The sequence below is a fragment of the Lepidochelys kempii genome, chromosome 19, assembly GCF_965140285.1.
Source record: "Lepidochelys kempii isolate rLepKem1 chromosome 19, rLepKem1.hap1, whole genome shotgun sequence".
Lineage (NCBI taxonomy): Eukaryota > Metazoa > Chordata > Testudines > Cheloniidae > Lepidochelys > Lepidochelys kempii.
Window position 1 is genome coordinate 12,757,028 of NC_136398.1, and position 11,296 is coordinate 12,768,323.

The 11,296-nt window shown below is 44.6% G+C and overlaps 1 protein-coding gene across 3 annotated transcripts in view; it reads right to left on the bottom strand.

Moving 5' to 3' along the window:
- The window catches only part of LOC140900544 (lethal(3)malignant brain tumor-like protein 4), an 84,319-nt gene extending 73,531 nt beyond the window's left edge, over positions 1-10,788 (bottom strand). For 2 of the 3 annotated variants that reach the window (XR_012155660.1, XM_073317979.1), the window contains exon 1: positions 10,719-10,788. The gene's annotated coding sequence lies outside the window, so the exon portion shown is untranslated. Of the gene's footprint in view, positions 1-10,229; positions 10,502-10,718 lie in introns of those variants that run through there. The other variant, XM_073317981.2, reaches the window with a different exon arrangement.
- Between the last annotated feature and the right edge of the window lie 508 nt (positions 10,789-11,296).

An 11,296-nucleotide genomic window follows, 5' to 3' on the forward strand; every position in this document is an offset into this window, starting at 1 on the left:
TCTGAGCACCCATATTCTAACTACCAGTAGCTCAAAAAAAAATACTGCAAAATGCAATTAAAAAAAAGCTATTTTCTAAACTGGTTGATAGAACATAGTAAAACTTTCTAGGATTTTGCTCAACAAGACTAAAATCTGAAGTAAAATCTGGTAGTGGTATAACAAACTTCCAAGCTCCAGGAAACTAGCCCTACATAGAAAAAACAATACAACATCAAAATGTCTTCTCCAGATTAAATATACTAGAGCAGTGGTTCCCAAACCTGGGACACCACTTGCGCAGGGAAAGCCCCTGGCGGGCCGAGCCGGTTTGTTTACCTGCTGCATCCGCAGGTTCGGCTGATCACAGCTCCCACTGGCCGCAGTTCGCTGCTCCAGGCCAAGGGGGGCTGCTGGAAGCAGCACGGGCCTAGGGACGTACAGGCCACCGCTTCCCATAGCCCCCATTAGCCTGGAGCGGCGAACCACAGCCAGGGGGAGCTGCGATCGGCCGAACCTGCGGACTTGGCCCAGGCAAACTGGCCCAGCCCGCCAAGGGCTTTCCCTGCACAAGCGGCATCCCAACTTTGGGAAACACTCTACTAGAAAGCTGCAAAAGCTCAAGTGTTACTATATCAGGAAAAAGTTACAACAAAAATGACATCTTCCTACAGAATGATTCTGCTCCTGGCTAATCACTTCACTTTACTGATTAACAGTAAGTAAAAAGCTGGGAAAGCACTTTTTCAGAGAATATGAACATACTTATACATTACACAGCACAGTTCTTGCTATCCCCCTTCATCCATTAGAAGCTTTAAAAAAAAAACCATAATATTAGTTTTGCAATTTGGGAACTGCACATTTAGTCGATAATATATTATTATACAAGGCCTTGATCCAGCAAAGCATTTAAGCATATAAACAACTTTAAGAATATGAATAGTCCTATTGACTTCTCACAGACCATCTCACATGCTTAAAAGTTTTGCTAAATCAGGACCTTGCATAACAGTAGAATATTATTGATTAAATGTGTAAATGCATCCCCTATACCCAGTCTCCAACCCTGCAAAACCAATATTAAGTCTTTATCTTAAGCTTGTAAGAGTTATCACAATTCAGATCTGAATGATTATATTATACAACTTACTTTTCTGCCTAAAGAGATAGAGCCCAACTTAATACACCAAGTACTAATGTTTTCTGGACCTCATACCAAGCACAATTTACAAAACAAAAATTAAACACACACTGTATCTGGGGACTTGGACACAGCCACAAGGGTGTATCAATAGTTTCAGTATTTTAAGAGCTATAAACCACTCTTCAAATAGTATTGATCTGTGATATCCCAAACAGCCCAAGGACTTTTGCATTAAAGATTTGGATAACATTCCGTCCCCGAACCTGCCATCTTTCCTCAATGGGAGTTTTGACCGAGTAAGGTCAGTGGCATCAGGCCCTCTCCAGGCATTGTAGAAGCTGTTCTTATTGACAGTCTCTTTCATAGCCAAAGGCAACACACTGAAAAGATGGAAGTCTGCACCTCTTTTAAATATAATGGTGTGATACAATGAAATGAATGTGCTGGCAAATTCAGAGAGGGCCTCGTGCTGTTTGAAAGATAAGGAAATGCAGTTCGATGGGATTTGGTCTGTGTTTCTAGTTTGACAGGATTAGTTTTTAATCTGTGAAGTGTACCAGTCCTCCTTTATTATTCCCAGATTTTAAAAAGTTATATTATGCTGGAGTTAAGACTAGAAGTAAACATCAGAAGCCCCCACATCTTTCCTTCCACAGCCTCACTCACTCCCCAGCTCCCAGCAACACCAGAAAGCAGCACCATGGGAAGCAAGGATCGGGAAAAGGAGAAAAAGCAACTGTGTAAGGAGGACATGGAGGTGTGAATGGAAATGTGAGGAGGCAAGGTCAGAGAACAAGGATACAGGGGTGGCTGTCATATAATCTTTTAAAGTGAGATACTGTTAGGGTTACCAGATAGCAACTGTGAAAAAATGGGACGGGGTGGGGGGTAATAGGCCTATATAAGAAAAAGTCCCCAAAAACGGGACTGTCCCTTTAAAAACGGAACATCTGGTCACCCTAGATACTGAAGTGTATCTAGATAATGAAGTGAGCTGTAGCTCACGAAAGCTCATGCTCAAATAAATTGGTTAGTCTCTAAGGTGCCACAAGTACTCCTTTTCTTTTTGCGAATACAGACTAACACGGCTGTTCCTCTGAAACCTAGATACTGTATAAGTTTAGAAAGACACAATAAATCCCTCTTCTTCCCATTGAAAAGAGGGGTACCCACCTTGCACAACTCCTGTTCAACTGTTCTGAACAAACCTTACTACAGGAATCAAGCTTAGGCATGTGGCACACACCTTTTAAAAGCAGCGACAGTTAGGGTCAACTGCTTGAGTAAGGTTGAGCAATGAGAAATCTCATTTCTACTAATGAGAAATCCTAACACCTGGGTACAGTCCATCCCCTGTTCCACTCCACTCCCTTACTTCAAACAAGAGAACAGCAACATACAAATTAAGGGGAGAAGACAGGTGGCTGATTAAATTACCTCTTAAGAACGACCTCAGCTATTGCCAAAGTCTTCACTTCTTGCTGTAAAATAAATTATGATTACAGATGTTTAAAAACTATATTTTAAATAGTTTTGGAGGGAAATTTACCCTACATGTCATAAGCATATATTATACTTTGAAAGGTCTGTTGTACTTCATTATTCAGACTACAAAAGCAAAAAAAAAAAAAAAGCTTACAAAACTTTTTAAAAAAAAGAAAAGGAGGACTTGTGGCACCTTAGAGACTAACCAATTTATTTGAGCATGAGCTTTCGTGAGCGCTCACGAAAGCTCATGCTCAAATAAATTGGTTAGTCTCTAAGGTGCCACAAGTCCTCCTTTTCTTTTTGCGAATACAGACTAACACGGCTGTTACTCTGAAAACTTTTTAAAAAATCATTTGAAAATACTTTCTTTCCTAGAATAAATATTTTATCTATAAATGAGCTGAAGAGTTCAGCTGTCTTCAGAGAAGTAAGTGTGTTAAATTTAGAAATTAAATACATTATACTGTGAAACACAGAGATTTTAACTTAAAGTGAAAATCCTCAACCTGAACTAGGGAAGCACTACTGTTCCCTCCATAATAACACACCTTACTCCAATATGTAAATACTTCATGCATGTATATATTACAATTGCAATTTCCCTTCCCTTGAGTTTAAAATAGAAAATATCAAAATATTTTAAATAGGGGGTTCAAAAATGACCCAATATATTGGTCTTGGAACATTCCAATCTCTCCATCAAAAATCATCCTAACGTCTGTCAACAGGGGGGAGGGATAGCTCAGTAGTTTGAGCATTGGCCTGCTAAACCCAGGGTTGTGAGTTCAATCCTTGAGGGGGCCATTTAGGGATCTAGGGCAAAAATTGGGGATTGGTCCTGCTTTGAGCAGGGGGTTGGACTAGATGATCTCCTGAGGTCCCTTCCAACCCTGATATTCTATGATTCTAGCACAAGAGAAAAGAAAAGCTGGTTTGCACAGATACTTCAGATACAGAGCACAGTTAGTAAAACAACATGAAATTCTATCACTCTACCTTCAAAATATTTAAATAACTGTATCTGAATGCTGAAATTAACACCATGTGCATTCCAGAGTCCATTATCACCAAAAACTTTTCTTCCCAACATAATCAGATCTTTCAGCCCCAGCTCATCTCTCATTATTCAACAGCAGAATTATGAAGATTTCAAATAATTATGTTTTTTGCTTTGACCGGACTTCAAAATCTTCCATGTTATTTGGGCACTGAGAATCACATCTTGCACCCCATTCTTAGACTTGCAAGTCCCCAAAGACAGAGAGAACCCTGCATATCCACAATGAGCTGGTGGAGATTGTGGTTGGGGCAGTCAAAGGCAAGATGCACTGGAACTTGGTGGTGGTGGAGGAGATAAAGGTGCGTTGAGGGAATCTGTATTTATTGCAGATCTACTAGTCTAAACCCATACCCCACAAGGGACGTGCAGCAGGTTGCAGGTGGTCCTCCTCCTCCCAAAACTGTGTCTGGATGCATGCATGCACGCACACCAAGGACAAACAAACAGATTCCATATCTCAGCCATACAATGTTTACATGGGCTCTGCTTTACTGCTCAGGATTTGGCCCTAAATTTATTAGTCATTCCCCAAAGATCAATACTTCATCAAGCCTCAGGATGTTCAGATGAAAAGCTTTGTTGTGTGACAGAAGGGAGACAACAGGGGAACCTAGACCACAACAACAAACAACAGAATTTAGCAAGCCTTAAAAATTTAAACTGAAAATCTAGACTCTTGATACAAAATGTCTATTGCAATAATATGCCTACAGACTAGGAGTCCCTACCATCTCCTCAAGAAGCAAGTAAACCAAAAAATGTGTTATAGTTTACATATTAGTATAAACCATTAAATAGCATGCTTGAGGAAAGTAAGGCATAGCCTGAGGTCATGAGAAGTTTGGTCGAGAAAGTAAAAGACTGCAAAGCACACCTCTGTTACATTCATCACATTAAAATTCATCATTGTTATTTACTTGTGATGGCATTAAAAATAATATAAGAAAGCAAATTCATTCTGACCAAAACAAACGGGAATTGCACAGTCTGTCAAATACGTATGCTGGAGTTCTATTAAGCAACTCTAAACATAGAACTCAGTTCTGACACCCATACTCATGCTGAATTATATCTTATTCCACAATAATTTAATTTTAATGGGTATACCTGCAGAGAAAGGTATGGTCAATGTTATGTCAAAATTGGACCCACAGTGAGTGGATTGCTGTTATAGTGGGCACAAGTGCCATTAACGAGACTATTCACAGTAGCAAATACCAGGCACAGCAGTAAGTGTTTGCACTATCAGACACAAATTTTGTCCCCCTTTATACTTCTGTCTTACTACATATTAAGACACTCAAGAAGCTGGTTGTAGAGGAGAAATCTTGTGTAATTCAGCACAAAAGCTCAGAGCTCTTTATTCCTTAATCTAACTACATATCAACATTTAAATTATTTTTGCTGGTCCAGTCAGTGGTTGAATAAATTACACTAAACATTTTCAGATTAAAAATGTAATCCCATTCCTCCCAGTACCAAACACCATTGCAATTGCACTATATTAATACTTATCCCTATACTGGGATGATCCCCATCAAGAGCTATAATCAATATTTCTGAAGTATTAAATACATCCCTCCACTCATCTGCCACTAGCACCCTTTCCTTTCAAAAAACCTTTTCCTCTGAAGATTCTACTTCTAGAAAAGCTTTATAACATTTCTCCCACACATCAAATCTCCACTTCAAGTGAAAAAAATTTTCTGTCTTTCCTAAGTCTCTTAACTTTGTCAAAAAGAAAAGGAGTACTTGTGGCACCTTAGAGACGAACAAATGTATCTGAGCATAAGCTTTCGTGAGCTACAGCTCACCTCATCAGATGCATTCAGTGGAAAATACAGAGAGGAGATTTATATACATAGAGAACATGAAACAATGGGTGTTACCATACACACTGTAACCAGAGTGATCACTTAAGGTGAGCTATTACCAGCAGGAGAGTGGGGGGGCGAAGGGGGGTTCCTTTTGTAATGATGATCAAGGTGGGCCATTTCCAGCAGTTGACAAGAACGTCTGAGGAACAGTGTGTGTGTGGGGGGGGGACGGGACACAAACATGGGGAAATAGCTTTACTTTGTGTAATGACCCATCCACTCCCAGTCTCTATTCAAGTCTAAGTTAACTGTATCCAGTTTGCAAATTAATTCCAATTCAGCAGTCTCTTGTTGGAGTCTGTTTTTGAAGTTTTTTTGTTGAAGTATTGCCACTTTTAGGTCTGTAATCGAGTGACCAGAGAGATTGAAGTGTTCTCCAACTGGTTTTTGAATGTTATAATTCTGGACGTCTGATTTGTGTCCATTTATTCTTTTACGTAGAGACTGTCCAGTTTGGCCAATGTACATGGCAGAGGGGCATTGCTGGCACATGATGGCATATATCACATTGGTAGATGTGCAGGTGAACGAGCCTCTGATGGTGTGGTTGATGTGATTAGGCCCTAAATAGATATGTGGATACAGTTGGCAACGGGCTTTGTTGCAAGGATAGGGTCCCGGGTTAGTGGTTCTGGTGTGTGGTTGCTGGTGAGTATTTGCTTCAGGTTGGGGGGCTGTCTGTAAGTAAGGACTGGCTTGTCTCCCAAGATCTGTGAGAGTGATGGGTCGTCCTTCAGGATAGGTTGTAGATCCTTGATGATGCGTTGGAGAGGTTTTAGTTGGGGGCTGAAGGTGATGGCTAGTGGTGTTCTGTTATTTTCTTTGTTGGGCCTGTCCTGTAGTAGGTGACTTCTGGGTACTCTTCTGGCTCTGTCAATCTGTTTCTTCACTTCAGCAGGTGGGTATTGTAGTTGTAAGAAAGCTTGATAGAGATCTTGTAGGTGTTTGTCTCTGTCTGAGGGGTTGGAGCAAATGCAGTTGTATCGTAGAGCTTGGCTGTAGACAATGGATCGTGTGGTGTGGTCAGGGTGAAAGCTGGAGGCATGTAGGTAGGAATAGCGGTCAATAGGTTTCCGGTATAGGGTGGTGTTTATGTGACCACCGCTTATTAGCACCGTAGTGTCCAGGAAGTGGATCTCTTGTGTGGACTGGTCCAGGCTGAGGTTGATGGTGGGATAGAAATTGTTGAAATCATGGTGGAATTCCTCAAGGGCTTCTTTTCCATGGGTCCAGATGATGAAGATGTCATCAGTAAAGTGCAAGTAGAGTAGGGACATTAGGGGACGAGAGCTGAGGAAGCGTTGTTCTAAGTCAGCCATAAAAATGTTGGCATACTATGGGGCCATGCGGGTACCCATAGCTGTGTCACTGATTTGAAGGTATACATTGTCCCCAAATGTGAAATAGTTATGGGTGAGGACAAAGTCACAAAGTTCAGCCACCAGGTTTGCCGTGACATTATCAGGGATACTGTTCCTGATGGCTTGTAGTCCATCTTTGTGTGGAATGTTGGTGTAGAGGGCTTCTACATCCATAGTGGCCAGGATGGTGTTTTCAGGAAGATCACCGATGGATTGTAGTTTCCTCAGGAAGTCAGTGGTGCCTCAAAGATAGCTGGGAGTGATGGTAGCATAGGGCCTGAGGAGGGAGTCTACATAGCCAGACAATCCTGCTGTCAGGGTGCCAATGCCTGAGATGATGGGGTGTCCAGGATTTCCAGGTTTATGGATCTTGGGTAGCAGATAGAATACCCCAGGTCAGGGTTCCAGGGGTGTGTCTGTGTGGATTTGTTCTTGTGCTTTTTCAGGGAGTTTCTAGAGCAAATGCTGTAGTTTCTTTTGGTAACCCTCAGTGGGATCAGAGGGTAATGGCTTGTAGAAAGTGGTGTTGGAGAGCTGCCTAGCAGCCTCTTGTTCATATTCCGACCTATTCATCATGACGACAGCACCTCCTTTGTCAGCCTTTTTGATTATGATGTCAGAGTTGTTTCTGAGGCTGTGGATGGCATTGTGTTCTGCACGGCTGAGGTTATGGGGCAAGTGATGCTGCTTTTCCACAATTTCAGCCCGTGCACGTCAGCGGAAGCACTCCATGTAGAAGTTCAGTCTGTTGTTTCGACCTTCAGGAGGAGTCCACCCAGAATCCTTCTTTTTGTAGTCTTGGTAGGAAGCTCTCTGTGGGTTAGTATGTTATTCAGAGATGAATTGGAAATATTCATTGAGTCTGTGTGGTATGTAGAATATGCTGACAGCTTGTGCCACATGCTCTCAAATCAGCGGCACTGCTATGGGTACCCGCATGGCCCCACTGTATGCCAACATTTTTATGGCTGACTTAGAACAACGCTTCCTCAGCTCTCGTCCCCTAATGTCCCTACTCTACTTGCACTTTACTGATGACATCTTCATCATCTGGACCCATGGAAAAGAAGCCCTTGAGGAATTCCACCATGATTTCAACAATTTCTATCCCACCATCAACCTCAGCCTGGACCAGTCCACACAAGAGATCCACTTCCTGGACACTACGGTGCTAATAAGCGATGGTCACATAAACACCACCCTATACCGGAAACCTACTGACCGCTATTCCTACCTACATGCCTCCAGCTTTCACCCTGACCACACCACACGATCCATTGTTTACAGCCAAGCTCTATGATACAACTGCATTTGCTCCAACCCCTCAGACAGAGACAAACACCTACAAGATCTCTATCAAGCTTTCTTACAACTACAATACCCACCTGCTGAAGTGAAGAAACAGATTGACAGAGCCAGAAGAGTACCCAGAAGTCACCTACTACAGGACAGGCCCAACAAAGAAAATAACAGAACACCACTAGCCATCACCTTCAGCCCCCAACTAAAACCTCTCCAACGCATCATCAAGGATCTACAACCTATCCTGAAGGACGACCCATCACTCTCACAGATCTTGGGAGACAAGCCAGTCCTTACTTACAGACAGCCCCCCAACCTGAAGCAAATACTCACCAGCAACCACACACCAGAACCACTAACCCGGGACCCTATCCTTGCAACAAAGCCCGTTGCCAACTGTATCCACATATCTATTTAGGGCCTAATCACATCAGCCACACCATCAGAGGCTCGTTCACCTGCACATCTACCAATGTGATATATGCCATCATGTGCCAGCAATGCCCCTCTGCCATGTACATTGGCCAAACTGGACAGCCTCTACGTAAAAGAATAAATGGACACAAATCAGACGTCCAGAATTATAACATTCAAAAACCAGTTGGAGAACATTTCAATCTCTCTGGTCACTCGATTACAGACCTAAAAGTGGCAATACTTCAACAAAAAAACTTCAAAAACAGACTCCAACAAGAGACTGCTGAATTGGAATTAATTTGCAAACTGGATACAGTTAACTTAGACTTGAATAGAGACTGGGAGTGGATGGGTCATTACACAAAGTAAAGCTATTTCCCCATGTTTGTCCCCCGCCCACACACACACACACACACACTGTTCCTCAGACGTTCTTGTCAACTGCTGGAAATGGCCCACCTTGATCATCACTACAAAAGGAACCCCCCTTCCCCCCCTCCCACTCTCCTGCTGGTAATAGCTCACCTTAAGTGATCACTCTGGTTACAGTGTGTATGGTAACACCCATTGTTTCATGTTCTCTATGTATATAAATCTCCCCATTGTATTTTCCACTGAATGCATCTGATGAAGTGAGCTGTAGCTCACGAAAGCTTATGCTCAAATAAATTTGTTCATCTCTAAGGTGCCACAAGTACTCCTTTTCTTTTTGCGAATACAGACTAACTTGGCTGCTACTCTGAAACTTAACTTTGTCAAGTTTTTTGAGATTGTACAGAAGCCAGTATATAAAACAAACTAAGTTATCTTAAAAAATACATAACATTTGTGGCAACAGTAGCAATAATAACTATAGCCTCATAATAAATAATATTAATAATGAGCTGTGCTAGCAACAATGCAGCCAACAGAATAACTAAGTTCCACTTTTCTCTACAAGTATTCCTGTCCAGGGATTTCAGGGTTATAAAAAAAGGCAGATTGTATAGTAAATGCTTCACTATATTTTAAAATATGCTTTCAACCATCCAACTGGCAGTGTTAAAATAACAGCGAAGTGAATTTTTAATGTCACACACATGACTTCCAGTTCAGAGACATTAGAAGACTTTCCCCCAGAGTATAGGGGGGGCTCCCACCAGAAGATCCCTGACACTATGGTATATCAGTCCCTCTTTCTCCATCAATCAGCAATGAGATATTCACCAGGAACAATTTGTGTGGGTCAGCCCCTCTCAGACAGAAATGGCATCTTCTCACTAGATACCCCGGTATTGGGGTGAATAGGGTCCTCTGTCAGTCAGACATCAAGTGAGAGTAGGGACAGAGTGAATGGAGAGGGAGGGGAACTGAGGTAAAGGAGGATGGGGGGTGTTTCTGGGGGAGCACGTTGGGGAGGCATAGGCAGGTATTGACTCGAGGGGGCTTTGCTGTGTGGACGCTAAGGGAGCACGCTTCCTGCTCCTGCCTCGGCATCCACCCTGTAATGTGGCAGGATCAGGAAACACACAAGTTACATATGAGAGGAAGGAGGGCCCTCCTGCCCCCCCAGCAGGAGGATATTTTCTATGCCCCCCCCCACACACACACATACATACCAGGCTGTTATGGCCCTGTACCCCTCTCCAAACAGCTGATGGCAAACTTTCCAGTCACTTCCTATCGAGCCTAAGACCCCCCAGCCAGGGGGGTTTTGCGGGGTGGAGAACTATCTGAACTGGGAATCACTGGGGAGAGATAAATGGGGAGTCCTGTATGGGGAGGGTCCCCCCATACCCCAGCCAGACAAGGGAATAAGGCAGCCCCCCCCCCCGGGGGAACCAGGAAATTTGAGCCACGGGGGGGGGGATATAGGACAGCCCCGTATCCCCTCCGTCCCCCAACTTGGGGGGACATGGCGCAGCCCCTCACACCCCTGCCCCAGGGGCACAGGGCAGTTCCCCCCCCGGGGACAAGGGGCACCCCCACTCACTGGGAGGAAGGGGGCATGAACCCCTCCAGGCCCGAGGGGAAAGGGGCTGGGACGCCCCCACCCGCACAGGGCGCCCCACTCACCGCCCCGCCCCCACACAGAGCGCCCCACTCACCGCCCCCCTCCTCTCCGTCTCCTGAACTCTTCCCAGGACAGTTTGTTACTGGAGTGGCCCGGGGGCAGCCAACGCGCATGCGCGGCCGCTGCTCCGGCTGGGGCGGGGAGAGCTGTGGGGGGAGGGGAAAAGGGGGCACAGTGAGGGGGCAGGATGGGGGGGGGTCAGAGTGAGGGTGGGTTAGAGGGCGGGAGAGGGAACCTAGAGGGCAGGATCTGGGGGGTGCTTCAGAGGGGGCAAGATGGTGGGGGGGACTCAGGAGCAGGATGGAGGGTGTTTCGGGGGGACAGGATGGGGGGGCCAGAGGGCGGGAGAGGGGACCTAGAGGACAGGATCGGGGCTGGGGGCGTTTCAGAGGGGGCAAGAAGTGGGGGGGGGTCAGAGTGAGGGGGCAGGGTGGGGGGGACCCAGGAACAGGATGGGGGGTGTTTCAGAGGGGGCAGGTGCAGGGACAGGTTATGTGGACAGGATGGAGAGAGAAAAGGGAAGGATGCAATTGATGGAGGGGGATAGACTGGGAGCGAGACATTGGGCAAGGGGGACACAGGGCAGAGGGAAGGGGTGCACCTAAGGGTCTG